Raw genomic sequence first — 26,377 nt, 5'->3', positions numbered from 1 at the left:
GCACAAAATGGCTGTCCTAGCCTGAAACTATGTCACCTCTCAGCTCCAGCTCCACCTGCTAACACATACCAGGGTCCTAATTCCAAATGTCCAGGAAAAAGAAGATGTTTTGGTTCAGGTGAAGGGTCTGCCCCTGTCCATTTGGTCTTGGCTGGGAAGCCCACATGTATGGAAAAGGCATTTTCGGAGAAGAGGAGCCTGGGCTGGCCAACCAGCCCAAAAAATTGTTGAGCTGGACTCAGGTGTGGGGAATCCTCAGTTCTCAGGGAGTCCAGTACTAGGTTTGGGTGGGCAGTTTAACCTCATAGAGAAGATCCCAAATAGAATCCAGGATATGAAATGGATATAATCAATGAACTACTTTTTTTTTAAAGATTTTATTTATTTATTTGAGAGAAAGTGAGAGAGAGCACGAGTGAGGAAAAGGTCAGAGAGAGAAGCAGATTCCCTGTGGAGCCGGGAGCCCTATGCGGGACTCGATCCCGGGACTCCAGGATCATGACCTGAGCCGAAGGCAGTCATCCAACCAACTGAGCCACCCAGGTGTCCCAATGAACTACTATTTTTATTGAACTATTGAACAATGTGCCAGGCACAGTTCCAAGAACTGGATAGGTATCCATCCAATCTTCCCAACAATGTTATGAACCAGGTCCTCTTATCCCCATTGAACAGATGGGGAAGCAGAGGCACAGAAAGATTGTGGTGACAGAGCCAGAATTCTAACCAAACATTCCAACACCATGCTGCACCTGTTCCTTAATTACCTAAACAAGATAAGGATATAAGTCCCTTCATACACCAAGGAAAATGAGGCTCAGAGAGATAAAGCAGAACAAAGTACCAGGGTTACCTGGCTACAAACTAGCAAAGCCTTGATGGCAGTCATTCAGCAACTTGCTCCATCACCTAGCCCACTACAGGTTTTTTAAAAATAGCTTTGTTGAGATCTAATTCACATTTCACCTGCTTCAAGTGTACAGTTCGTGGTTTCTAGTATAGTCATGGATACATCCAACACCACAGTCATCTTGCCAACTATAATTTTACGGATCTCCCCATCCCAAAGAGGGAAGTGAATAACCAATAAGCATCTAGAGAGTAGTTGCAGAATGCAGGCTACTGCCTCAACCACTGTGAGAATGCTTCTGGAAACCCCCATGGGAATAACTGTGTTTCAGAAAGATGATGGCTTGTCACGGTGCAATGGCACGGGGCAGAGCTGGGAGGAGGCAGGAAGAGGAAGCCCCCACCTCATGGAGACAGTGATGGTCCAAAGCTGAAACTCTGGCCTTTGGGACCTCCCTCGCCTATCCAGACAACCTCTTTTCTTGCCTCTCTCCCACAGAGACTCTTTGGACAAACACCTGTAGTCCTTCAAGACTCAGTACAGTTATCTCCTCCTCCAGAAAGGTTTCCCTGATTCATGCTCCCTGGTTAGGCTAAGTGCTCTGCCATGGTGCCTGCCGGGCATCTTTTCTTCACAATAGTTTAGCTCCTCTCCGTCTTGACTCCTCTGCTGTTCCTCCTGCTTGTGCACGCACTCTCTCTCTCCCCACCTCTCTCTGTCTAATAAATAAATAAATAAAATCTTTTAAAAAATATTACAGGGTTTTTTCCCCCCTAACAAAATTAAATTCTTACATTGGGGTCCCTTTCCCACCTGTTTTGGGGAAGCTCAAGAGAATATTATAAGACATAATTCTCCTGTCTCTAACAAACTTCCAGGAACTGTGGGAATTCCCACCCCCCGCCCCCTGCCAATTTCTAGCTACTGTAACTAGTTGCCCCTGTGTAAATACATATTGCTAATAACAATTTTATTTGAGAAATAATTCACATATCGCAAAACTTACCATTTTAAAGTACACAACTCAGTGGTTTTTAGGATATTCACTCACAAGCTTGTGCAACCATTGCTGCTGTCTAATTTCGGAACATTTTCATCATCCCCAAAAGAAAGTCGGTACCCTTAGTAGTCACTTCCTATTTCTTCCTCCCCCCGCTCCTAGCAGCCACTTTACAACTGATCTTAAGGGCAAACACTTAGTCGTTGACTATTAAGTATGATGTTAGCTGTGGGTTTTCTGTAGATGCCCCTTCTAGAGGGTTCCCTTCTACTCTTACTTTGTTGAGGGCTTTTATCATGAAAGGGGGTTGGAGTCTGTCAAAAACTTTTTATGCACCTACAGGCATACCTTGGAGATACTGTGGCTTTGGTTCCAGACCATTGCAATAAAGCAAATATCGCAATAAAGTGAGTCAAATGAATTTTGGGGTTTCCCAGGGCATGTTACAGCTATGTTCATGCTATACTGTAACCTATTATGTGTGCAATAGCGTTATGTCTAAAAAAGTACAGACCTCAATCAAAAAAATATTTTGTTGTTAAAAGACACTAACCATCATCTGAGTTTTCAGTAAGTCATAATTTATTTATGTTACAAATATAATAAAAAAGGACAAAGTTTGAACTATTGAGAGAATTACCAGAATGTGACACAGAGACATGAATGAGCAAATGCTGTTGTAAAAAAACGGTGTCGACAGACTTGCTTGACATGGGGTTGCCACAAACCTGCAATTTATTTGAGAAATGCAATAAAGCAAAGAGTAATAAAACAGAATAAGCCTGATTTGAGACAATCATATTTTTGACTTTTATCCTATTAATATGGCATATTCTATTGAGTGCTCTGTAAATATTATTGTGATGTTTTTAACACATTTTAGGTTGCTCTGTTAAATCATCATCTTGGTTTAGGAGGTCAGGTGGGCCTCATTTTAAAGGAAATTTGATAGATGACAATCCAGACTATAGAACTGTAGGCTTGGTTACTTAAGTTAACAGATTTTTTTTTCCTTTTACAAAGTTTTCCTGAAGGAGAAAATTCATTATAAACATATAAAATATGATGCAAAAATGAGATGCTCAGGCTTTTTAGGAACTATCTTTAGTGTCAGTCCCTCCGGGCCTGAGAAAAACTACAGCAAACATGATGATGAGTTGTCTTGGTTGGTGCCCTAATTGCTCTAAATGGGCCTCACTGTAAAGTCTAAAGCCTCCTCAGGGATCCAAGAAGTCACCAAGGCAGGGGGGAAATTGATCACTGGCCTCTCAGAGGTGGGAGTCTCCTCTTTTTATTTTATTTTATTTTATTTTTTAGGAGTCTCCTCTGTTGGCAGGAAAATAGAATGAGGTTTTAATAAAAATAATGGTCCACAGGAGTCCACATTCTCCCTCCTATTATTATTATGATTACTATTATCGTTATTATTTAATTCTCTCTTCTGGAACCTTCTGCCTCAAGAGGAAAAGTGGCTGCCGCAAATCTCACTCCAGATGGAGTTGTGCATTCAGCTTGGCCAGTTACCACTTTGAGGACATTTGTTTTTGTGTGTCCACCGTTCTCTCCTTTGGGGAACTTCCATCCACCCCACGTGATGCTCGCAGGGCTGCCAATCACAGGCCTCTACCGCCCTGACCACAGATGTGACTCAATTCTACGTCAACTAGAGTTTCTCAGGGTTTTGGAAGCTTGAGTAGAAGGGAGACATGTGGGGATGAAAGGTAGTTGGAGGTGAGTCATTTGATGTGTTTACTCTAAAGCACTGGTTCTCCTATGTGGTCCCTGGACCAACAGCATCAGCTTCTGGGAACTTGTCAGAAATACAAGTTCCCAGGCCCTATACCACACCTACTGAATTAGAAATTCTCTGGTAGGCCCCGGCGATCATCTGTATTGCTTTGTTTTGGTTTGTTCTAAGTGTATTGATTTTTTTTTTTTTTTTGTAATCTCTATACCTAATGTGGGGCTCAGGCTTATGACCCCAAAATCCAGAGCTGCAAACTCTTCCAACTGAGTCAGGTTGCCCCAGTAATCTGTGTTTTAACAAGCCCTCTGGATGATTTTGTCCTAGAGAATCTGGAAGTTTCTGCTAGTGGGATTCCCAGAGCTTAGCTGGATCTTTTCGGACAACATCTTGGGGTGAGGGTTACTTTGTTACTACAAAAAGGAAATCATGGATAATGGTAGACCACTAGCAATTTTTTTTTTCACATTTTCTAACCCCGAGTCTTATATTCCAGTGTTGAAAGCTCCAGTGCCTTCAGGGAAGAGCAGGTGATGAACTGAACAAAGCCATCTGGGTGGAAGACTAGGAGTAAGGTGACTGGGACTGGGACAAAGGTGGGCAAGACCATGTCTTGTCTAAAGGGGGCTGGTTACCTACCCAATATCCTTTCTCTCTCTTTTGCTAACAGACCTACCTCCAAGTTTGTTTGGGTGATTGTGTAACTTGGGGATCATGATTTTCTAAGCTAATCATGAAGTTGCTGTTTCTAGTGTCCCCAGCCTCCCAAGCTGGGAGTGTCCATGTGACTCAACCAATGAGAGGGTTACAGAAATCGAGTGGGGGACTTCTGGGAAAGCTCTTGGTTTCCTAGTAAAGAGTTAGCCACGACTGGAGCCTCCCCTTACTTGTTCTTCCTGCGTTGAATGTGGGTGTGCTGCCTGGAGCTGGGCAGCCATCTTATGACTACCAGGGCAGGGCAAGCATGAAGGGAAATGTCAGAACTACAGTGAGACGGAGCCTGAGAGAACAACGCCAGAGGCTGCCTGCTTCCAGACCTTCTGTTACATGGGAAAAACCAAAACCAAAAACACCTGTTTGTTGAAACAGTTTAAAACTGGTTTATCTTCATAAGTTCATGGTCATTTGGAACTGAGTAAATCCTTCCAGACTTTTTTATGTGCATATTTACTTTGTAAAGGTATAAAATACATACACTTCTTTGCAACAATCTGCTTTCCAGATGTACAATAAATGATGTGCAGTATTGTACAACATTAAAATAATGTGTAATATCGTGTGTGTGTGTGTGTATATTGTGTGTGTGTGTATAATACATGCACATTTTGGAATACTGAAATGAATTTGCTAATGGATACAAAACTTGTTAATATAAAATGAGAAAAGTGTGATGTTTCTAATGTTTGACAATAAAATATAACATCTGGAAAAAAAATGTGTAATATTGTAAGCATCCTTCCCTGACATGTACTATTACTTAACACTTTTCATTTTAATGACTGAAGAATGTCCATTGTATGACTGTAGCATAATGCCTTTATGCAGTTTTTTTTTAAGATTTTTTATTTATTTATTTGACAGACAGAGATCACAAGCAGGCAGAGAGGCAGGCAGAGAGAGAGGAAAGGAAGCAGGCTCCCCGCAGAGCAGAGAGCCCGATGCGGGCCTCGATCTCAGGACTCTGAGATCATGACCTGAGCTGAAGGCAGAGGTTTTAACCCACTGAGCCACCCAGGCGCCTGCAGTTTTGTTTTTGTTTTTGTTTTTTTTTTAATAATTGGACAGTCAGGTAGTTTATGGGTTTTTGTTTTGTTTTTTGTTTTTTTGAGGGGGAGATTTGCTCTTATAAACAATTCCAGAGAACATCCTTGAAACTAACTTGTAAACTTCTGAACTTATCCTTGTAATTACATTCCTGATTATTTCCTTAACTTCTTAGAAATGAAATGACTAGATCAAAAGGTAATAAATAGCATGCTCTCTTAAGTAAAATGATACACTTGCCTTTGGTTCTGTTTCTGCTACTGTGAATAACCAGCCACTCATTTATTCATTATCCATTCGTGTAAGAAGCCCAAGAGACGGTGTTAGGCACCAAGTGGCACTAAATGGTGAGTCAAATAAGGTCCCTGTCTTCAAGAAGCTCATGATAGAATGGCAGAGACAGACAGGACAACAGGCATGACAAGATGGAGTGGAAGGAGTGACAATTGTGGTAGGCAGCTTCTCACAGGGTTCCAAATGTTCACCAACTCCTGGTATTTGTGTCCTTGTATAATTTCCTGCCTGTGGTTATGGGTTGGACCCAGTGAGTTGCTTCTAGTGGATGAAATGTGACAAAAGTAATGAATGTCACATCTGTGATTAGGTTAAGAAGGACTGTGATGTCCACAGAGAGTGCCGGCACGCTCTCTTAGCCTTCTCATGAGCTCGCTTTGACGAAGCCAGCTGCCGGACTTGCTTGATGGAGAGGACTATGTGGCAAGGAACCGAGGGAGGCCTCTGGCCAGCTGCTCTTGGGGAACTGAGGCCTCAGTCCAGCAGCCTGTGAGGAACCGAATCCTGCCAACAGTACTGTGGGCTAGGAAACAGATCTTTTCTAGTTGAGCCTCAAGATGACCGAGGACTCAGGAACAGGGCCCTTGGATTAAGGAAGTGAAGGCAGGATGGGAAGGTTAGCCGTGCCTGACTGCTTGATCCACAGAAACTGTGAGATGAGGAATCCGTGTGGTTTTAAACCAGTACATTTGGGGGAAATGTGTTATGCAGCAACGGATAACTCATACACGAGGCGAGTGGCACAAACAAGCACAGCGTGTGACAGGTGTACCATGAGTGTGGGGCACCAACAGCCTGTCACAGGAGGGGCTGTGTCTAGGAGGATGTTGAGAAGAGAGCAGGCTTGCATTGCAATCGGCAAGCTAAGAAAGCATCAGTTTGGGGAAGAAGGGAGGGAGGGCATTTCCAGGCCAAGTCTGCAGAACGGTGGAGCTTTGTGTCCATTTCCCACACCTGTTACCAGCTCACTTGCCACAACCTTGAGGAGAGGCAGTTTTTAAAAATTTAATTCCAGTATAGTTCATACAGTGTTGTTACACATGTATGATGTAGTGATTCAACAACTCTATACATTACTCAGTGCTCATCACGATAAGTGTCCTCTTAGTCCCTGTCACCTATTTCATCCATCCCTCCACCCACCTCCCCTCTGGTAGCCATCTGTTTGATTAGTGGCGAATATACTGTGGAGTCACCAGATCTTAAGTTTCAAGGGCACCTCACCTGCTCAGAACCCTTCCAAAGCTGGGGCACCTGGTGGTTTAGTGGGTTAAAGCCTCTGCCTTCGGCTCAGGCCCTGATCCCAGGGTCCTGGGATAGAACCCTGCATTGGACTCTCTGCTCATCAGGGATCCTGATTCCTCCTCTCCCTCTCTCTGCCTGCCTCTCTGCCTACAGGGATCTGCCTACAGATCTCTGTCTGTCAAATAAATAAATAAAATCTTAAAAAAAATAAAAAACCCTTCCAAAGCCCAGGAAAGGCCCAGGTAGTTTTATATTAATAGTTTTGTATTCTTTTTCTTAAAGAGGTCTCATGACTTCTGGCCTCTGTCTCAATGGATCTGCCAAGACTTTTTCACTGTCCCTCACTTGGCTCTCTGTCTACAGCGTAGACTCACTAGCATATTTTTTTAAAAGTTTTATTTGGCTCTGTTTCTTTGAAAATTGTTTCTTAGCAGCCTAACCTTCCCATCCTGCCTTCACTTCTTTAATCCAAGGGCCCTGTTCTTGAACTCTTTTAATCATCTTGACTACTGCTTTTGACATTTCTAAGAGTTTTCCTTTTCGGTAGTGGTGTCCAGAACGCATGTGTTTTTCTAAGTAGCAAATCTGGCTCCTGACCAAAAGGCATCTGAGCAGGGCCACTTCGGTGGAGCTGACTAAACTTCAGGGAGAGACTCTCTGCCTTGTTTACTCCCTGCCCCTCCTAACTTCAGAATGGAAAAAGTTTGGAGAACTAAAAGAGGGAGTAACTAAAAAGAAGGTAGAAGGGTCAACAGGACAGGGAGAGCTTTGCTCTTTCCTTAGGGGTAGAAACTCCCTGTTGGGAGGCTGAAGGCCATATTTCAAGATGGTGATGGTTTCCCAGAGGGAAGGAAACTGACACCACACATGCCCACTCTGTGTGGGCTTTCCCGCCATTATCTCATGGAATTCTCACTACATTTCTTCAGGTTAAAAGCAAGACTCCCATTGTATAGCTAATGAAACTGAAGATCAGAGGTGAGAGGCAGTGAGCATGCAGGTCCAGGCCCAGCTGACTTGAGAGCCCATGACCTTGTCCCACCTCAGGACGCCTCATCCTTTACTGTTTCTCTGAGGAGGCACATCACCTACACTAAAGTTCTAGATGAAAATTGGGGAGCATTGCAGCAAACTTCCACCTGGAAATAACTTTTATAAATAAAAATTTCAGGTAGGCTAAAGTCTTGTCTCTGGAAAATATGTCTAAAGGAAGAAGACCCACCAGTGCGCTGAGAGCCGTCCTAGGTTGGGATTCGTTTCTAGAGAGAGGGAAAAAAAATGATGAGAGAAGGCAGGAGATCTAAGCCCCAATCTAGAAAATTGGGATTGAGAGGCATGATGAAAGCCATGAAAATAACAAGCAATATTTAGCAAGTTCTTACAAAGGACCAGAACGCTTTCTATAGTTAGTGCATCTTAATCTCACAAGTCTACTAAAAAGGTAGGGTTAGCATTCCTACTTTAAGTTGGGAGCCTGAAGATGAAGAAATTTACACACAAGGAATCAGTAGTGATGCAGGACTTGACCCTAGATGTGTCTGGCTCCAAAGCCATTGCTTTTAACCATTGGGCTTTACTACTTCCAGGAGAATTGGGGTGGGAGAAATCTAGTTCTTGTGAATGAAGTTAACATGGCAGAGTGGGGGTTAGCAAGTGCCATAACTTGAGAAGGTGTGGCATCGGGGTGGCTAGGGTGCCCCCAGATCTGGTGCTCTGGGGCAGCCGAGGGGACTCAGGAGACTCTTGGCAGCCAGCAGCTGAGCACTGTGGAAGAAGCTCTTGGGACCAGAGTGAGTGGAGAGAAGCAGAGTCTGTCAGTATCCATTGACTTCTCTCCAGATTGGCTCAGGAATTTGATGGGTAGGGACTTAGGCCTCAGGGATGTTGCTATGAAGCTGGACCAGGAAGCTGGAGCTCACTGGCCCTCCAGGTGCTTCTGCCCCAGAGCGCTGGAGCCTCACACCTGTGTTGGGATCCTGCCCCTCTTCCTTCCGGGACTTTAGCTTAGTGATTTAACAATCTTAAACATCAGTTTTCTGTGAAGTGGGGATAACCAGAGTATATATAGTCAAACAGTAAATGATAATTGGGTCACTGGGAGAATTCAGTGAGGTGATGGGTATGAAGGACTAACCCAGTGCCTGGGATCCTGGTAAATGGCAGGCATATTACTGTGAGATCCCATCCTCCATGGAGAAGGTGAGGCTTTTTCTACTTTCCACTTATTTTCACTCTCAATTCCTACTTTGGTAGGTGAGACTGTAGTTTGATGAGGGAATAAATTTAATGCCTTTTCCCTTTTTCCTTTGTTCACACTCTAAAAGCTTTTCATTGGTTTTATGGTGCACAGCTCATTTCACAATTGTGATTTGTCTCTTGCCTGGAAGTTTTTGTTTTGTTTTGTTTTGTTTTGTTTTGTTTTGTTTTGAGACAGAGAGAGAGAGAGAACACAAGCAGGAGGAGGGTCAGAGAGAGAGGGAGAAGACTCTCTGCTGAGTAGGGAGCCCAGTGTGGGGCTCAAACCCAGGACCCTGAGATCACGACCTGAGCTGAAGGCAGATGCCCAACCTACTGAGCCACCCAGGCACCCCTTGCCTGGAAGATTTTTAACTGTCATATAAAAGCAAGAGATTTTTTATGCTAGGAATTTTCTCTATACCATTTCTCTTTTTTAAAAAAATTAATTTTAAGTGATCTCTACATCCAACATGAGTCTCAAACTCACAACCCTGAGATCAAGAATCACGTTCTTCCAACTGAATGTTCTAGGCACCCCATATGTCTCTTGTAGACAAAACATTGGATCAGCTGTGGTTCATTGGTTGAAAACATCAGTGACTAATTCTGGTCTTAATGACAACAACAACAACAACAACAACAACAACAACATGTTATTGGGAAGCTATGGAATAGCTCAATGAAGGGAAGGCTGACAATCAAGCCTTGGTGAAAAGATGCAAGGTAGCTCCAGGGATCTAGGTAGTAGGAAGTGATGAGCAGTTTCTCCAGGAACTATCCGATGTGCCTTATGTTGAGCTACCCAAGGTTAAATTCTTCCATGAGACAGTTTGATTGACCTGAGTTGTGTTGTGTATCTAGCCCCCCTGTTCAGGGAAGGAAAGGGCACCTTGATTGAAATTCATAGTAAGGGAGCATACCCTGGGGGAGAGTAATGCTCAGAAGGTAGGTGGAGGTGCTGTTACTGGGAAAGGGGTGTGTACCCTGGGAGAACATGTGTCGTCTACCTATACTGTTCTCTCTGTCTTGAGATAATGAGATTAGGAATTTTTCAAGCGTTCTCAAATACGCAGAATTGTTGAAAGCATAAAACAATGAACACTCTTATGTCCATCTAAATTTGACAATCCTAACATCTGCTACATTTGCTTTAATTTTGCTCTGAATTTTTAAATTTGGGAAACTATTTGACAAGTGCAAACACTATAGCCCTTTTCCCTTTAAATACTTCCTGTATCTCCTGGGGATAACACTGATCTCCTACATAAACGCGATACCATTACCACACCTTAAAAAGTTAATAAATATTCTATAATATCTTACAGAAAGTTCATGTTCAAATTTCCTTAACTGATAGAAGAATGCATTTTATAGTTTTTTTTTTTCAAGTTAAAGATCAAATCAAAGTTCACTTGTTGCACCTGGTTTTGGGTCTCTTTATTCTTTTTTTTTCTTTCTTTTTAAGATTTATTTATTATTTGAGAGAGAGAGAGAGAGCAGGGGCAGGGGGAACAGGCAGAGGGAGAGGGAGAGAGGGACTCCCAAGCAGACTCCCCACTGAGCCCGAGCCCAATTTGGGTTTAATCTCAAGACCTTGAGGTCATGACCTGAGCTGAAACCAAGAGTAGGATGCTTAACTGAGCCACCAAGGTGTCCCTCTTTATTCTCTCTCTCTCTCTTTTTCAATATCTTGTTTATTTATTTGTCAGAAAGAGAGAGAGAGCACCAGAGAGAGAGTAAGTGAGTACAGGCAGGGGGAGCAGTGGACAAAGGGAGAAGCAGGCTCTCTGCTGAGCAACGAGCCTGGTGCAGGACTCAATCCCAGAACCCTGGGATCATGACCTGAGCCAAAGGCAGACGCTTAACTGACTGAGCCACCCAGGTGGCCCTCTTCTTTTTTCTTTTAATCTAGAGCACTTCCTCTACAATTTCAGATTTTTCATGACATCAACATTTTGAAGAGTCCAGACTATTTGTCTTGTGAAAAATTTTACATTGTTTTGTTTCCTTTGCATTGCTTTTAGGGGGGACACTTTTTTTATTGTGGTAAAATATACATAACATAAAATTTACAGTCTTAGCCTTTTTTCTTTTTTTAATTTTACCTTTTTAACGTTCTTTAAGATTTTATTTTTATTTGAGAGGGAGGAAGAGAGAGAGAGAGAGAGCCCACAGTGGGAAAGGGAGAAGCAGACTCCCTGCTCAACGGGGAGCCCGAGGTGGGGCTCCATCCCACGACTCCGGGATCACAACCTGAGCTGAAGACAGATGCTTAACAGACTGAGCCAGCCAGCCAGATTCCTCTTTTAAACTTTATTTATTTATTTATTTTAATGCAGGTTCCACACTGGGTGTGAAGATCAAAACCTGAGCTGAATGAGACCTTGAGTTGGATGCTTAACCGACTGAGCCACCCAGGCCCCTCCGTTTTAGCCATTTTTAAGTGTACAAGTCAGTGGTGCTACATATGCTGGTGGTGTCATAGAACCATCAGAACTATCTATTTTCAGAAGTTTTTCATCATCCCAAACAGAAACTCTGTATTAATATACAGTAACTCCCTATTTCCCCTTCCCCCAACTTCTAATAACCTCTATTCTACTTTCTGTCTCTGTGAATTTGCCTATTCTAGGTAATTCATCAAGTGGGATCATACAATATTTGTTCTTTCATGTGTGGGTTATTTCAGTTGGTGTAATGTTTTACAGGTTCATCCATGTTGTAGCATGTAACAGAATCTTATTCTCTATGTTGCTTTTTATTTTTTATTTATTTTTAAAGATTTATTTATTTATTTTAGAGGGAGAGAGAGTCAGGGGGTGGGGGGGAAGGACAGAGGGAGAGGGAGAGTGAATCTGAAGCCGACTCCGCTTCCTGGGAAAGGCCTCACTCTCATGATCCCAGGAACATACCTGAGCGGAAACCAAGAGTTCGATGCCTAACTGACTGTCCCACCCAGGTGTCCCTCTGCATTGCTTTTTAAAATTAATCTGTCACTATATTTGCCTTGACAGCACATAAACTAATTTTAATATATTAGAGTCTTATATTTATTTTCTTAGAACTTTTTTCACAAAAAGGCATGTAGTTGGATGTATTACTAAATTTAAGAGAAACTGCCCAGACTTTTTAAAAAATTATTTATTTATTTATTTTAGAAAGACAGAGAGCACATGTGGAAGCAGCGGGGGTGGGGGTGGCAGAGAGGGAGTGAGAGAATCTCAAGCAGACTCCTTGGTGAGTGAGTAGCCCAATGCAGAACTTGATCTCTTGAACCTGAGATCATGACCTGAGCTGAAACGAAGAATGGGACGCTTAACCAACTAAGCCACCCAGACACCTCTGCCCAGACTTCTTTACTGGTCAAGTTAATTAGATCTAACTCAGCAAGGTCATAATTAGTGGCTTAATTTATCACTAAACTAAGGGGAGCTTGGGTGACTTAGTTAGGGGAACATCTGACTCTTGGTTTCAGCTCAGGTGATGGTGGCAAGGTTGTGGGATCGAGCTCCCCACTCAGTCTGGAGTCTGCTTGGGATTCTTTTGCCCTTCCTCTCCCTCCCCCTCTAATCCTTCCTGCAAACACTCTCTCTCTCAAATAAATAAATAAAATTTTTTAAAGATTTTCTTTTTATTCGTTTATTTGACAGAGAGGGAGATCACAAGTAGACAGAGAGGCAGGCAGAGAGAGAGGGGGAAGCAGGCTCCCCGCTGAGAAGAGAGCCGGATGTCAGGTTCGATCTCAGGACTGTGAGATCATGACCTGAGCCGAAGGCAGAGGCTTAACCCACTGAGTCACCCAGGCACCCCAAATATTTTTTTTAAAAAAGAAAAATTTTCACTAAGCTGGAATAAAATTAACCTTCTATAACAAACATAGATTACAACTTTAAGTGAGTAACCACTGTTTTCTTTTTTCTTTTCTTTTTTTATAGAGAGAGAGAGAGAGAGAGAGAGCGTGAGCAAGGCGTGAGGGGCAGAGGGCAAGGAAGAGAGAGAATCCCAAGCAGGCTCCATGCTCAGCAAGAAGCCCAATGCTCGGCTTGATCCCACCATGGCTCTGAGATCAGGACCTGAGCACAAACCTGTGATACCCAGGCACCACCCCTTCTTATCTTTCTGAACAAAGGAGAATGGATAACCCAGGGCCTAGCATTCTCCAAAGCACTTGGATTAATGGCTTCTCACCTTCTTGAGTTTCCTTATAAAGATCAGTATTTTAGGGTATATTACAATTTTTTCCCGCATTTCTAAACTCATGAAAGCTTCATAGCATAGCTTCTATATCTCCATTCTTTTCTGATTTTTAATCATTTATATAAGTATGTATCTGAATAATTACAAGCACTTTACATATTTTTAATTCTCATACAGCTCTGTGAGATAAGGGCTTTTTCCCTTCCTCTTCCTCCTTCTTCTTCAATAAGTGTTTTTTAAAATCTCCATTTTATAGGTGAGAAATAAGAGGTACTGAAAGGCTATTTGACCTGTGTGGTGTCATCGTATAACTATGAGTGGGAGAGCCAGCAAATTCTGGGAGAAGAGACACAATCTCGCTAAAGAGGCTTTGTTCTTAATCTCTACACATTCTCACTTTAGGAAGAAAGAAACAAACAGAAACAAAACAACCCCAGCAAACTTGCCTGACATGTATAACATAGAAATGAATAGTCTCCTTCATCCTTATCAGCAAGAATTAACTGTTTATGTTTTATGTTTAAATCTAACAGAATACAAATGCACAGATAATAGCATTCTTAGGGGAGGACACAGACATAATTAAAAGCAAATATTAATCTATTCCCTGGTTGGCAGGAAACTTCCAAGAGGCTTGAGTTTGACTCATCTCTAGCCTAGAATAAGGGAAGGGGAAGGCTGGAATTGGACAGGGATAAGGGTTGGGGATGACTCAGCTTGGTTATGGGCAACTGGCCAGGATCCCCATAGCAAGGGGTCACCTGAACAGGAGGGGAACCCAGAGTGGGAATAGGAGGTCAAAGTGGGTCACACTGATGTTAAATACAGTGAAAGCAGGGCAGAAACCAAGTATTCTAGATGAATCCAGCCAGAAAGGATGATCCAGTACCAGTAAGGGAAGGAGCTGGTCTCTGGGTCTCTTGTTGCCCACTCACAATTATGTGGAGTTTCAAGGCTGTGCCAAGACAGCTGCTATTGGACATCTGTGCAAGAAGATACTATCTCAAGTGTGTTAATTAAAATAGAAAGGCATCCTGGTAAAAGAGTGTTGGACATGGCAGGGATATGACCATGAGTGGGAGATAGGCACCCAGAAGTGGTTAAAGTGGGGGCTGTTGTAGATAGTATAAGAATGGGTATCACAATGGCCTAAGTCAGCAGTTCTTAAATGTTTTGATCTTGGGATCCCTTAACACTCTTAAAAATTATTGTGAACCCCAAAAGCTTTTGTTTAAATGGGTTATAGCTATGAATATTTGCTCTTGTACAAATTAAAACAGAAATTTTTAAAGTAAAGCACATATTTGAATACATATTCCTTAGCCATCAGAGCAATAACATGGGAAACTGCACCATACTTTTGGGAGAACAAGAGTGAAAAAGTGAAATACTGAATTAGTATTATTTTAAGATAATTTTTATTTCACTCACTCCCTAATAATGTCTTGGAGACTTCGATACTTGAAGAAACACTGGTCCAGATAATATGTAGCATCTTATATCTAGGTAGTCCTGTATAGTCTACAAAGCTCCTTGAATCGGGAAGAGTATTCTAATTCCCATTTTATTTTATTTTATTTTTATTTTTAAAAAGATTTTATTTATTCATTTTGACAGAGATCACAAGCAGGCAGAGAGGCAGGCAGAGAGAGAGGAAGGGAAGCAGGCTCCCCGTCGAGCAGAGAGCCTGACACGGGGCTCTATCCCAGGACCCTGGGATCATGACCTGAGCCGAAGGAAGAGCCTTTAACCCACTGAGCCACCCAGGAACCCCTCTTATTCCCATCCTATAGCTGGAAAGCACACTGCTGTGGTAGCAGGGGAGGGACCCAGCAGAGGAGGGACCCTCTAAAGAGTTCCTGCTGAGATGGTGCCCTGGGACCCTTCACTGCAGCAACTGAGTCTTCTAAGCTTCCAATGATTCCCAGGACTGGTCATGTTCACTCAGATGCTGGAAAGCTGTAGAACTGTCTGGAACTCCAGGCTATCTGGGGTGTGGGGGAGTGTTAAAGGCAAGGACCTCAGGTGCTCAGATATCCATGTGAGGGACTCTAATATAGTCATCAGGCAAATATGGAAGGATTTACCTAGAAGGCAGAGATAGTGGGTACTGAGCATTTTCACTTTTAATGTTATCCCTTCTCAGTGTTCCCCACAGGAAAGAAATCATTCTAGGTGTCTAACGCAGAGAAGAATTACTTTAGGAAAATAGATGTTTAGGAAACTATTGGAAAATCTGAAGAAGAGAGCCTGGAGGCCAACTGGGGGGTTACTGCTCTCAAGAACATACCTCTGTAACCAAGGTTCAGGAGTCGGAAAGCTAAGAATGGGGAATTGCCTTCCTGGTCTCTGTTGTTAACAACTACCTTTCTGACTCATGGAGCTGGAGATAGAAACTGAGATACTGCCACAGAAAACCTCCACATCTCTAGTGATGATCCTACTGACCAGTAGAAACAGCTAAGTGAAGGAAAATGGCCTTTTTCTCATTTCTCTTGTAAATTGGACCCAAGTGCCTCTAACTGGCAATACCTAGTTTTCATCCAGAGCCCTAGTGATCAGGGAGCCTGAGAGGTGCCATCTTTAACCCTCCCACCTCCGCAGTATAGGAAGGCTCACTAGAGAGAAGTGGGAATGGATATTGAGCCCCAGCTGAACATGTGAAACACACAACATTTCTGACCACAGATTGGTTGGAATGTGAGTTCCACAAGGGCAGGAGTTCGGTCTGATTTGTTTTCTGCTGTGTTTTCAGAGCCTAGTATATTACAAAGTAGCTGCTAAATAAACAGGTAGCTGCACATCAAAATGAAGGTTTCCTCAGGAGCTCTTCTGGTGAACATCAGATGGCCTACAGAAGAGGCAATATGTCTAAGTTATTCTGACAATGGCCGGGTCTATCTGTATGTCCTCTATGTCTGCTTTGACCAATAGGCTATGATGGACATGTTCCTGTGTCAGCAGAATACTCTCTAGCTCCATCCGTGTAACTGCAAATGGCAAAATTTCATTCTTTATTATGGATGAGTAATATTCACGCACGCGCGCGCACGCGTGTGTGTGTAACATCTTACTTACACATCCATCAATCTACGGATACATGGTCTATTTCCATAATTTGGTTATCATAGCTACTGCTGCTATAAACATTGGGGTGCTTGTATCCCCTTGCATTAGTATTTTTGTATTTTTTGGATAAATACCTAGTAGTGTGATTGCTGGATCATAGGGTAGTTCTATATTATATTGCTCTTTAGAAAATATAGTATTGTGGCAAGAAACACATATCATAAAATTTACCATCTTAACCATTTTAAGTGTACAGTTTAGTGTATACTGAACAACAATTCCCCCGTCTCCTCCCTCTAGTCCCTGGTTACCACTAGTCTATTTTCCATATTAATGAATTTAACAACTTTAGATATTTCACGTAGATGGAATCATATAGTATTTGTCCTTTTGTGAATGGCTTATTTCACTTAGCGTAATGTCCTTGAGGTCCATCCCTATTGTTTTTTGTTTTGTTTTGTTTTGTTTTTAAAATATTTTTATCTATTTTTGTGAGAGAGAGAGAAAAAGAGAGCGAACTTGCCCATGCGTGTGGCACATGACATGAGGGGAGGGACAGAGAGAGAAGCTGGCTTCCCGCTGAGTAAGGAGCCCGATGCAGACCCAATCCCAGGACCCTGGGATCATGATCTGAGCTGAAGGCACACACTTAACCACCTGAGCCACCCACCCGCCCAAGATTCATCCCTATTGTTAACATAAGACAGGATTTCCTTTTTAAGGCTCCATAGTGTTGTTATACATATATATCACATCTTGTTTATCCATTCGTCTGCTGATGAACACTTGGGGTACTTCCAATTCTTTGCTATTGTGACTAATGATGTTATGAATATGGCCATGCAAATATCCCTTTGAGACTCTGCTTTCAATTCTTTTGGATATACACTCAGAAATGGGAATGCTGGGTCATACAGTAATCCTTTTTTATCCCACCAACTATAGATTGCTTTCAGAGGTTCAACTGTCATGTATATAATAAGATATTGTCTTAAACACAACAGAGAAGAGAACAGAAACAAAACCCAGACCATTGTGCTTCAGATATATCAGTGGGGAGAGTTTTAATTGAAAACTGTTAACAAAACACTGATCATACATTCATTGTGTTTTTTTAAAAATGGAGATGTATAACTTACAGATCTTATTTTTAGACACTTTCAGTGTGATTAGGCCTGTGTTTTGATTTGCATCTCTATTTGTTTAGATAGATCTGGCTATAGAGACACCTGGCTGGCTTAGTTGGAAGAGCATGCAACTCTTGATCTCAGGGTCATGTGTTTGAACCCCACATTGGGTGTAGAAGTTACTTAAAAATAAATAAATAAACTTAAAAAAAAAAGACCTGGCTATAATATTTTTAGGTATTTTATAGTTTTTAAAAAAGATTTTATCTATTTACTTGAGAGAGAGAGAGTGAGCACGAGCAGGGGGAGGGGCACAGGGAGAAGCAGACTCCCTGCCTGGGGGACCTCAATTTGGGGCTCCATCCCAGGACTCTGGGTTCATGACCGGAGCCAAAGGCAGACCCTTTACTGACTGAGCCACCCAGGCATCCCAATTTTAGACTATTTTAATAGCCTTTCTTCTTTAATTAATTCTTTAATAGCATTTCTTAAATTTTGAATGAAATATTTGAAATATTTCAAATCTACAGAAAATAATGTAACAAATATCTACTTACACCCAACTCAAATAAAACCATATTTTTTTGTGTATTTCATTAGTTCTGTCCCTAAGAGTAGTGCAGTAGGTCAGGAAAACAAACAAACAAACAATAAACATTTCCACTTCTATTGACTGTGACGGCAAGTAAAGATTCATGAAATCAGAGGAGCGCCTGGGTGGCTCAGTGGGTTAAGCCGCTGCCTTCGGCTCAGGTCATGATCCCAGGTCCTGGGTTCAAGCCCCACATTGGGCTTTCTGCTCAGCAGGGAGCCTGCTTCCTCCTCTCTCTCTGCCTGCCTCTCTGCCTACTTGTGATTTCTCTCGGTCAAATAAATAAATAAAATCTTAAAAAAAAAAAAGATTCATGAAATCAGAGAACAGAAACTACTAAGTAAAATGAATTCATACATGGCTATGTAAACTCTTCCTGTAGTCTGAGAGAAATCATGGTCTCTGAAGTCACACAGACCTGGGTTCAAGTCCTAAGTTTGCTTCTTGCCAGTTGTGTGGTCTTGAGCAAGTTCCTTAACCTATCTTTTTTTTTTTTAAGATTTTGTTTATTTATTTAAAAGAGAGAGAGCGCACAAGAGCAGGGGTGGGGGAGGGGCAGAGGGAGAGGAAGTAGCAGACTCCCCACTGAGCAGGGAGCCTGACCCGAGCCTAATCCCAGGACACAAGCCTGATCCCAGGACGCTGGGATCATGACCCAAGCCAAAGGCAGACTCCCCAAACGACTGAGCCACCCTAGGCGCCCCTCCTTAACCTATCTTTGCCTCAGTTTTCTCATCTGTAAGATGGAGATAATCATAACACTTCCCAAGTTTGTTGGGATGATTGAAAAATAAATAAGAACACATATATTTACTATGTACAGTAAGTGACAGAGCAAAGCTTCAATAAATATTAGTAATTACTTATTTTACTTATTGAGCACCTACTATACGCCAATCACTCTTCTAGTACTGAAAATTCAGCAGTGAACAAGGGAGATAAAGACCCCTATAAGGGTGCCTGGGTGGCTTAGTTGTTGGGGGGTCTGACTTTAGCTTGGTTCATGATCCCAGAGTCGTGGGATCAAGTCCCACATCAGGCTGGTTGCTCTGTGGGAAGCCTGTTTTCCTCCCCTTTGCCTGCCGCTCCCCCTGCTTGTGCGCACTCTCTGTCAAATGAATAAGTAAAATCTTTAAAAAAGAAAAGATCCCTGTGGCGCTTTCTTTCTAGTGATAGACATTAAACAAAGTAATTTCAGATACTAATAGGGACTCTGAAGAAAAGGTATGGGAAGGGGATGCAGGAACTACTTTAGACAGCAGACAGGAGATCAGGGAAGGCCCGTGGGAAGTCTTCAGGGGTGAATTTAATTGAGAGTAGCAGAAAGAATTAGTCATTGGAAGGTTTGGAGAAGAGCAGGCTCTGAGGTAAGAAAGCTTGGTTTGTACAGGAAGAAAGGACAGGATGGCTGGAACTGTATGTAAGGGGAAGGGAGGCCAGGCATGACATCTGAGAGTTAGAACAGGTCAAGAAGTGCCTTGTTGACCATAGATTAGAGCTTAGATTTTATTCTTTTTTTTTTTTTTTTTAGATTTTATTCTTAAGGGACTGTGATGATATTGGAGGGTTTTTACTGTTAGTAGGTACAACATTCTTTGCTCTCGGGAGGCATTTGTATATGCTTTTCTCTGGCCCTGTTTTAGAATTCCGTACATGCATATGGTTTAGGAAAAACTGTTCTGGGAAATAGCACAGTGGTTACTCATGGGCTCCCCCCAGTGGAACTGGTGGCTCAGCTTGCATGGTTTCACATGAGCAAAAGCAAAGTAAATGGGCAATTTATCTTTTCAGTCAACAAACATTTATTGGGCACCTACAAAGTGCTTGGCTCTGTTTCGGTGCCGAAATACATCTGTGAACAAAACATAGACACCAGTGCCCTCCTGGAGCTTACATTTTGGGTGTGTATATGTGGGAGAAAGACATTTAACCAAACTGACCAGCAAATTGTTGGATAGGATAATGTTATTTGAGAAAAAAATAAGTGAGGAATTGGGCTAGGAGGTGCAGGGAGGGTGGTGGTGCCTCAGTTTTAAATACAGTGGCAGGGAAGTTCTCATGAAGAGGGTAACATGTGAACAAAAATGTAAGGAGGTGACAGGGTGAATGATCAGTTATCTGGGGGAAGAGCATTCCAGGCAGAGAGATCAGCAAGCACAAAGGGCCTGAGTTTATGTGCAGGTTTGAGGAATAGCAGGGAGGCCAATATGCCTTGAGATGGGGGGGGGGGGGACAATGGGGAGTAGAAGATGAGGTTAGTAGTACTTTGGGGGAGTAGGGAGGTGTCACATGTTGAGGGGTTTCTAGACCAGTTTAAAGACTTTTTTTTTTTTTTTTTTCTCACTTGAAAATAGTAGTCCGGGGGCATCTGAGTGGCTCAGTCCATTAAGTATCTGCCTTCAGCTTGGGTCATGATCTCAGGGTCCTGGGATCAAGTCCTGTGCTGGGCTCAGTGGGAAGTCAGCTTCTCCTTCTCCCTCTGCCCCGGCTTGTGTTCTCTCCGTTGCTCTTTCTATCTCAAAAAAATAAATAAGATCTTAAAAAAAGAAAAGAGGAGTCCATTGGAGAAGGGACATGGTCTGCTTAAAGTTTTTTTTTCTTAAGATTTTTATTTATTTATTTGACAGAGATCATAAGTAGGCAGAGAGGCAGGCAGAGAGAGAGGAAGGGAAGCAGGCTCCCTGCCGAGCAGAGAGCCTGATGTGGGGCTCGATCCCAGGATCCTGGGATCATGACCTCACGGAAGGCAGAGGCTTTAACCCACTGAGTCACCCAGGCCCCCCTCTGCTTAAAGTTTTAACAGAAGCTTGCTGCCGGGTTAATAGATCATGGAAAAGTAGGGTATAAAAAAAGAGCAGTCACACATTGTGGCTTTTACCAAGAGAGGCAGTGAATGGTCAGATTCTGAACAAATTTTGACGGCAGATTCTGAAGATCTCTCTGATGAATTCGATGTGGGGGTGCAAGAGAGGAGTCAAGGATCTTAGTAAATGACATTACTTAATAAATTGTTGTCATAGGAGGAGGTGATCAAAGGATATACAGCCAAAAACTTAGAAAAAAAAGTAATTTAGAGGTGCCTGGCTGGCTCAGTCAGTTGAGCATCCAACTCCTGATCTTAGCTCAGGTCTTGATTTCAATGTGGAGAGTTCAAGCCCCACACTGGGCTCTACACTGGGAGTGGAGCCTAATTAAAAAAAAAAAGAAAAAGAAAAAAAGTATTTTAGAGGTGTATCAAGCAGTTTAAAAATAGTGGGTAATTTTTCTGAATTTTGTGGTAGTTGTTAAGTTTTTAAAATTTGTAATTTGTGATTTCTTTTCTCACCTCAAAGATTCATTTTTATACCTCATATTGTATTTGTAATTTTGGATTTTTTTTTTTTTAAACAGGGCCCTCAAATTGAATAAATCTCAAGCCCCTGCAATACCTGAATTCATTCTGGCTCCTTGCCCATATTTGGGCAGTAATTTAAAGTTAGCGAAGCATTAATACTGTTTCTGACATAAAATAATGGGCACGAAATAGAAGTCATTATAAGATTAATACAATTTTAGAAATAAGCTAATATTGGGGATTGAAACACCACCCTGGACTTGCCTCCCTACCAGTGTCTTCCAGAATTTCTCACCCATTCTTCCTCCCACAGTTTTTCTAAATCTGTCACATACATCGGCATTTCTTTTCACGATCGCTTTGGGGAGGCAGGCATTACACGAGTCTAAAAAAAAAAAACCGTCTAAAAATATGAATGCTAAAATATTCTTTATCCGGGCTGCTTGTGCTTCAGCTGCGCCACAACACCACTGCCCGCTGGCAACCAAGTACCACCTCTCCGCACTACCCACTTCCAGGCTCCCCTCGAGCCGTAACCAGGGGCGGGGCTCTCGGAGGGTGGAGTGGGCGGGGTCTAGATCCTTCCTCGCCCCGCCCCGTGAGGCCTGACACATGCGCCCAGAGGCTTCTGGTGGAACGAGGTGTGGATTGTGCGGTGACCCTGGCCCCTGACTTCCGGTTCCTAGGGATGCGCATCCGGGTCACGCTAACGCCGCGGTTTCCTCCATCCGCTTGGTTCTGCTGTGAGTCTGGACCAGTACCCATGTCCTGCTTTGGGGCCTCTGCAGCCTTAGAGTGAGTCTCCGCCGAGACAGGGTCTGAATGTGGCCGGTCGAATGCAGCCTGTAGGGGGACGGGTCAAAAGTTCTGTCTTGGTCCCTGTGGGTGGGGGTTCTCTTTGCCTGTCCCTTGTCCCTGCAATGCTTCCCTCACTTTCAGCCTTTTCTCTCGCCGGCCTCGCCTCATTCACCTCGCCTTAGCCTTGCCGGTCCCCGCGCACCTCTCGCCTTGCTGTCTCCCCATCTTCATCCGCGGGTTACAAGCCCGGGTTTCTTGCCTTTTGCCTCAGCTCTTCCCTCAGCACTGCCTCTCGCTTTCGCCCGGCTCTCCTGTTAACACCTCCCTGGTGTCTCGCCGTTCTTTCCCGAAGCAGGACGGCCCACCTGCTCATTGTGCTTCCCCTCCTCCACTGCGAAACCGAGACTGTCTTTCTGGGGTCCTAGGTCCCGTCCCCCTACTTCCATCACCTTCGACCCCTATCTCTTCCTGGGACTAGTAGGTGACATCTGTGCTTCGCCTGGGGTTCTCCCGCCTTTTCTTAGCTAGAGGAGGGCTTAGCGAAAGTCCCAATCTGGGCCGATTTATCCATCCTGGAGGAAGTTTTGCTTTGAGGCGTTGTGTTAGAGTCAACTCTGGTAGCTTCTGTAGTTAGGGAACAACAAAGGCTTACCCATTTCTTTGCTGGAGCACAGTTCGGGGGGCTCTCTCTGGAGAGGGCTAACAGGTGGCAGGCACACGAAACTGCTAGAGATGGGGCTTGTGTGGTCTTGTTAACTGACAGGCCATGAGGACGTCCTGTCATTTTTGTGTTCTCTCTCCCGTGAGAATGGATGTGCACGGCTGAGGTAAAAGTGCAGATATTCTTGGCACGATCACCTTTGTTTTCTGCATAGGCTTTACTTACAGGACAGTTGCTATGACAGAGGACAGAGTTTCTTGGGAGATTTTTAGCCCCAGATTTGTAAGCTTTTTGCCAAAAATTTTAGTATCACTGAAATTTTGTTTCCTGCTAAAGAATGCACGGTTAGTAATTTCAAAAGTACATTTTCTTTGCTTGAACTCAGTTTGCATATGTATCTTTATCCTTAAGTCTCATGAATTGTTTGTTTTTCCTGTATTGACAAGTTTTCTATTTTTCTTCCCATTTCTTCATAAGCCAGGCATTATACTACATTATTACTTCGACTATTATTCTTTTACTTTTCTTTATTGTTTTCACTTTACTCTTTTTTTTTTTTTTAAGATTTATTTATTTGAGAGATGGGGGAGCAGAAGTAGGAAGGGCAGTGGGGAGGAGAGAATCTCAAGCAGACTCCCTGCTGAGATTGGAGTCTGCTTAGGATGGATTTCATGACTGAGATCAGACCTGAGCCAAACCAGGAGACACTTAACTGATTAGTCTTAAAACCATCTTTTTCTCATTTGAGACTTAGGTTTCTTTTAAATTTCTTAAATTTCTGTGATGGCTCTTAGTCACCTCTAAGATGAAGAGATTGGATTTCATAGTGATTTGTGTCCCATTTCTCAAATTTTGTAATCTGAGGTGTTTTTTGAGACACAGGTTTGGATAATTTTTATTTTTTTTTCTGATGTTTTTAGTGGTGTCTAGCATTTGATTGCAAATGTTTTTCTGTGAGCAGCTTCTGAAATATAAATTGTGCTCTGAAATTTAGTACTTAAGTGAACAGAATAAATATAGCTTTTAGTGTCTGCTTCACTTTTGACTGGTGAGTTATAGAAAAGTTTCTCTCATTATATGATACATATACATATGCAAGCATAGCATAGACCTTGGCTCATTCCAGAATTGAGCTGCTCCTTTCAGCTATTTTTAGCAAAGGACTTTGGAGCGTGGCCATATTCGTCCTGGAAGCCACAGAGAAGGACCCTTCTGGTTGGCTTTCAGGCCTTATCTAACTGCTGAGGGAAGACCTTTTGAAAGCTTCTTCCCCATACCTCTTCCCCAGCACCTATACTGGAAACTCTAGCTTCTGTTCATCCTGGCCTCATCATTTTGCATCCTTAAAAACTAATCCCAGTGAGAGTGAGTATGGGCTGGCTCTCTATGTTTTCTCACCTCCAGGTTTGTAGACTTTTTTTTTTTAGCCAGGGCAATTCCATAGATAGACTTATATTTGAATTGATGCAAGGCCCTTTTTCAAACTTTTTCATTTCTGAACTTTTTATTTCTTGGGCATGTCTAAGTCTAAACCTAGATGGATTTCTCAGTTTACACCTGGAGGGAACCAGAGAGCTCAAACTTACCCCTTCATTTTACAAATAAGGAAATCAAGATTTTAAGAATTGGTGATTTTTCCAAGGTCAGTTTTTACAAATAAAGAAGTTTTGTGCATGCACTCAGATGTGGGTTTTAGTTCCCTCAAAGTTGTAGGTCAGAGGGCACAACATAGTATTTAGTGGTTCATTTCAATACATTTGTGTCACAGGAATGAGTTTTAGGATAAGAAATTTGTGACAGATTATAAAATTGAAGGCTGCAGTCATTTCGCCTTCAAAGATGGACTCTAGAAAGAAGTTGTGTTGTGCAGACATAGAAGTTGAGAAGTCTTAGGGAGTCTCTCTCTTTCTTCCAAAATCACTTTAGCTTATTATGATATAAATGCTGCGTAAAAGCCTTTACATGGAATGAACGTCCTATGGTCTTGTTGGAGCAATTGTGTTCGTGCTCCTGGTCTTCCTACCCAATACTAACAGACCTTCTAGTTACTGAAAAGCCTGCATGTCTTATCTAACTTCCAAACAAACAAACAAACAAACGAAAATATCACTAGAGATAACTCAGTGTATGTTTGTAATGCTCAGGAGAGGAATTGTTGTCAGTTTTCTATAAAAATTTCTCTTTTAGTTTAGCAGTCTTAGCTTGTACGCCTGAGGGCTCAATTTAAAATAAATTTCTGCGTATTAGCTTATGCCTACAAGGTTTTCTCTTTTTATTTGGCTTACTTATTTTTGAATGTTGTTCTTTATTTTATTTATTTATTTTTTTCATTTTACTTGCTACTGTGCTTTTCTTACATGGTTAATTTTTATTCTTGAACCCTGGGATATATTTTAAGGAAATGTAGCTTTAAAAATTTGAGAACCAAATACCCCTCTTCCATGTTCTTACCAGTTGTACCTTGCAGCGTGATGGTTTCCGTGATCTGCCTGAGCCACTTCATAACTTCATTCTTTTTGTTTTGCTTTCAGATAAAAGGCTGGTAGAACTTTTTTGGTAGTTTGTCTAAAAGACTTCATGTTCTATATATAGCAGCAGGGTATTTTAACTGAAATGTATTTTAAATGGAGGAAGAATAGTTCAAAATAGTTAACATAGACTAGTTTAATAATAGAAATAATTCAAAGTATATTTAAGAATATTAGGAATAGTTTATTCTCCTTATACATTCATTTTTATCAAGGAGTTAATTTGGAATAAAGTTGAAAATAGTGGACTTTCCATCTGCTAATTAACTTAAAAATGCAGGTGCATGTTCTTATACAGAATATATGGCTTAAGCTGTGAATATGTTTTATTGACAGAGAACATAGTGAATAATGGAATGGCAACCACATCATCATCTCAATATTTTTATTTGGTCCCATCAACCTAAATTTTAGGGTATCTAATTATTAAATGTAAAAATAATGAGAGTATTTTCTTTGTTATTTATAGTATATTTAAAAAGTTATTAGAAATATGGGCTTCATAAAATTTATCTTTACTATTTTCTCCTTTTAAATATGTAGTAGTGTTTTTCTTTTTCTTTTTCTTTTTCTTTTTAAAGTAATCTCTGCACCCAACATGGGGCTGGAACTCACGACCCCGAGATCAAGAGTCATATACTCTACCAACTAAGCCAGCCAGGCATCCCTGTATTAGTATTTTAAATTAGAAAATAAAAAGTGTAAATAGTGCTAGCCTTTCAACACCCATTGAAATCATAAAATTAGATTAAAAACTCTTAACAGAGTAGGAATAGTGGGAACATACTTCAACATAATAAAGACCATATATGACAAACGCATCACAAACATAGTCAACAGTGAAATAGTGATAGCCTTTTTTTCTAAAATCAGGAACAACGCAAGTATGCCCACTCTCACTGTATTTATTCAACATAGTATTGGAAGTCCTAGCCA

At 42.0% G+C, this 26,377-nt stretch overlaps 1 protein-coding gene across 3 annotated transcripts in view; it reads left to right on the top strand.

Moving 5' to 3' along the window:
- The first annotated feature begins 21,965 nt into the window (after positions 1–21,965).
- The window catches only part of LOC111143064 (EYA transcriptional coactivator and phosphatase 3), a 107,105-nt gene continuing 102,693 nt past the window's right edge, over positions 21,966–26,377 (top strand). For all 3 annotated transcript variants that reach the window (XM_022496511.1, XM_022496508.1, XM_022496510.1), the window contains exon 1: positions 21,966–22,249. The gene's annotated coding sequence lies outside the window, so the exon portion shown is untranslated. The remainder of the gene's footprint in view (positions 22,250–26,377) is intronic.

Source organism: Enhydra lutris, unplaced genomic scaffold (genome assembly GCF_002288905.1).
Source record: "Enhydra lutris kenyoni isolate GAN:26980312 unplaced genomic scaffold, ASM228890v2 scaffoldscaffold9, whole genome shotgun sequence".
Taxonomy (NCBI): domain Eukaryota; kingdom Metazoa; phylum Chordata; class Mammalia; order Carnivora; family Mustelidae; genus Enhydra; species Enhydra lutris.
This window is presented reverse-complemented; position numbering and strand designations above follow the sequence as displayed.